The sequence below is a fragment of the Mesoplodon bidens genome (assembly GCF_964165515.1).
Source record: "Mesoplodon bidens genome assembly, chromosome: 13".
In the NCBI taxonomy this organism is placed as follows: domain Eukaryota; kingdom Metazoa; phylum Chordata; class Mammalia; order Artiodactyla; family Ziphiidae; genus Mesoplodon; species Mesoplodon bidens.
This window is the reverse complement of record NC_138169.1, coordinates 4,538,712-4,542,480: the sequence shown is the minus strand read 5'-3', so window position 1 is coordinate 4,542,480 and position 3,769 is coordinate 4,538,712. Positions and strand designations below refer to the sequence as shown.

At 43.0% G+C, this 3,769-nt stretch overlaps 1 pseudogene across 1 annotated transcript; it reads left to right on the top strand.

The window, feature by feature from the left end:
* Positions 1-2,447: 2,447 nt before the first annotated feature.
* On the top strand, positions 2,448-3,215 carry LOC308627160 (large ribosomal subunit protein eL34-like; annotated as a pseudogene). Its single transcript has one exon. The product of its transcript is annotated as a large ribosomal subunit protein eL34-like (transcript).
* The last annotated feature ends 554 nt before the right edge of the window (positions 3,216-3,769 follow it).

The window sequence follows — 3,769 nt, the reverse complement described above, 5'->3', positions numbered from 1 at the left end:
GTGAAAGGTACAATATCATGGTACTAATTTAGCCATGCCATCAGTGATTGTACGTCTGAAATCACAAGTTTTTTTGTGCTAATTATATATTCTCTAACATATTAAAATAAATTCCTATTTTTTATAGCCCTTTGTGTTTCTCAAATATTGTCTTTTATGTCAGCAGTTTTATGCACTCTGTAGGGAAGATGTCAGAGTGAAATGTCCTTTTCACTTCAAATGGCATTTTCCATAAACCATCCTAATCATAATGTTACCAAACTCAGGTCCGGCTCTTTGCCACTCAAAAGCCAGTAAAGAGGTAAAGTTGGTGGAAAGGAAAGGTTGCTTTTATTTCAGAGGTCGGCAACCTTTAGCGTTAACTCTGTGCCTCTCAAATTCTATGGAAGATGGTCTAGACTCTCTGCCAGTAGAAGAGTTCTGATAAGTATCTACCTCTAAGAGGTACTTGCATATGATTTGAAAGGTGGAATAGAAAAGAAACCATTATTCTCCAGTGCACCTCTGGTGGCAGGTGCAGAAAAGCAGGTGGACATTGGTGGATGATGAAAATGAAGTTCCTCCATCATTTTCCTGGTTTTCTCCTGAGAATCAGATACTTGGGCGTAGTGGGCAGTGACACAGTGTAACCGAGCAGGACCCTATGGCAGAGGTCTCCGACCCCTGGTACCAGTCCTCGGCCTGTTAGGATCCAGGCTGCACAGCAGTAGGTGAGCAGCGGGCAAGCGAGTGAAGCTTCATCTGCCGCTCCCCATCGCTTGCATTACTATCTGAACCACACACCGCCTCCCGTCAGTGGAAAAATTGTCTTCCATGGAACTGGTCCCTGGTGCCAGAAGGTTGGGGACCGCTGCTCTATGGGACTGACCACTCCACGTCCTCTACTTGTCTCTTGTTTGTAAAAAAAACTTTAGCCTCCTAAGCCTTCCCCAAGGTCCAAAGAACAAATTTAATGAGAGAAGTGAGAAAATGCAGAAAGAAAAGAAAACAGTCAAGCATGACAAAAGAATAATAGTTTAGCCATTCAACAAAGTCAAGAACCTTTAGCTCCTCCTCAAAAACTATAGATAATATTCTGAGCCATATCCTTGAGCTGTTTTGCAGATACTGAAACCCCCATCAGGTGGGAGACGTTAACTGTCTGTTGCCCACAAGCACGTAGACCCTAGACTGGTGGGCACCAGAAGGTTGATGATACCAACTCCCAATTACCTCCCCACCAACCCATCAGAAGAAGGTCCACAAGCTGATTGCACACCCCACCCCGCTCTCCCTCACCCTGTCTTTAAAAACCCTTCCCTGAAAGCCATCAGGGAGTTCGGGTCTTTTGAGCATTAGCTGCCCATTCTTGGTGCCTGCAGTAAACACTGCACTTTCCTTCACCACAAACTGGTGTCAGTAGATCGGCTTTACTGTGCTCGGGTGAGCAGACCCAAGTTTGGTTTGATAACAATATGACTCACTTGCCCTGTCCTTCCGCTGTTGGATAAACCTTTAATTCCCTGTACAAAGCAATTCCTCTTAAAAGCGTCTAGGGGCTCCAGACTTATTGGCTGTTTGTTGTAAGCACTACATTTTCTTTGTAATTATGGTAAAATACATATAACATAAAATGAATCATCTGGGCCATTTTTAAGTGTCCAGTTCAGTAGCGTTAGGTACATTCATATGGTTGCGCAACCAATGTCCAGAACCGCCTTCATCTTGCAGAACTGATACTCTGTCGCCATTCAACGTTAACTCCCCATCTGCCCTCTTCCAGCCTCCGGCAAAACCTCTTCTACCTTCTGTCTCCATGAATTTGATTTCTCCAGGGACCTCCTATAAGTAGAATCATACAGTGTTTGGTTTTGTGACTGGCTTTTCTCACTTAGGATAATGTCCCAACCAATTGTTTTCTAATTTGTTATGTTTAATACAGAGCATGTTGGCTGGAGTGAAGGATAGGTTTGGACTTCATAGCAGAAAGCATATTCCTCTCCTAGAGTTCCAAATTGGATCACCCATGAAAAGAGTTCACATGATTTCTGTAGTCCTTGTTTTTGTAGTTTACTATTAGCTCGAGACAGGGCATATCCAAGAGGTTGTTCATAGGTGGGGTTAATACGCCAGAGAACTATCCCTGACGCTTATGCCCTGGGAGGCCTCCCCTTATTGTGTGAGCAAGTGTCTGAATTAGACGTACTCTCACCCATGGCTGAGTGTTATCTAGACATAATTTCTCTTCAAATTCTGTTACTGGCCTTCGGCTACAAACAAATAAGTTAGTTCACATCCATGTCAATAACTCAGTCACACGAAAATTGAATCCATGAATTTAATTAGATCTCCATGTATTGTTATAATTTGACAGTGATAGCTCTCCTAGTGAGGTGGTGAGATTAACCACTGGATGTCAGAAATGGAACATGCTGATTTGTGAAGAACTTGACACAAATTCTGGAATGGGGCTCTTCCGGGGACAGTACCTAGAGGCATTCAGGATGGTTCAGCGTTTGACGTACCGTTGTAGGCTGTCCTGCAATACAGCCTCTAACAAAACCAGACTGTCCCGAACCCCTGGTAATAGAATTGTTTATCTTTATACCAAGAAAGTTGGGAAAGCACCAAAATCCACATGTGGCATGTGCCCAGGCCGACTTCGAGGAGTTCGTGCTGTGAGACCTAAAGTTCTTATGAGGTTGTCTAAAACGAAAAAACGTTAGCCAGGCCTATGGTGGGTCCATGTGTGCTAAATGTGTCCGTGACAGGATCAAGCGTGCTTTCCTTATTGAGGAGCAGAAAATCGTTGTGAAAGTGTTGAAAGCACAAGCACAGAGTCAGAAAGCTAAATAAAAAAATGAAGCTTCTTTGAGTAATAAAAAAATCAAAAAGCAAAAAAAAAAAATTCTGAAATGGGGATTGTCAGTCATGGGTTTTCTTGGATGGCGTTAAGGCCAATCACCATGAGAGGAGAAGATGACAGTCTGCATTTTATTCCCTGGAAACTCAGAGTCAAATGTCCCAACATTCTGTACTGGCTTCCAGGCTTTGGAGGACGTTAGATGCCTGTTGTAAGTGTGAAAAATCAGTGGTGCCTCACCTGTGGGACCACATCAAACTAAAAGACTTCCACACAGCAAAGGAAACCATCAACAAAATGAAAAGGCAATCTACTTATTGGGAGTAAATATTTGCAAATCATATATGTGATAAGGGTTTTACATCCAAAATATACAAAGAACTCATATACCTCAACATCAAAAAAACAAACAGCCAAATTAAAAAAAAAATGGGCAGAGGATCTGAACAGATATCTTTCCAAAGAAGACATACAGATGGCCAACAGGCACATGAATACATGTTCAACGTCACTAACCAGCAGGAAGGAAGATGAACTAATTTTGTTCAGTTCCGAAATTCAGATTTAAACGAAATGGAGGTTTTCTCCTTACGTGGTCTTCCCTGACCTTGCACCATCTCTCCAGAAAGCTTTTCCTTTATAAAACACTAAATGTGACCATTAATATTAGTACAAAGAACATTAATAGAGGAGTTCAGGGCAGGCCAGGCTGAGAGGCATGAGTTCCCACCTTCACAAATGGGCATCACTCCATAAAAAAATGTCACCTCATTTGCCCAATGGCAAGTAGATTAGTATTTCAGACATAGAAACTTTTTTTTTTTGAGGTATGCGGGCCTCTCACTGTTGTGGCGCCTCCCATTGTGGAGCACAGGCTCCAGACGCGCAGGCTCAGCGGCCATGGCTCACGGGCCCAGCCGCTCCACG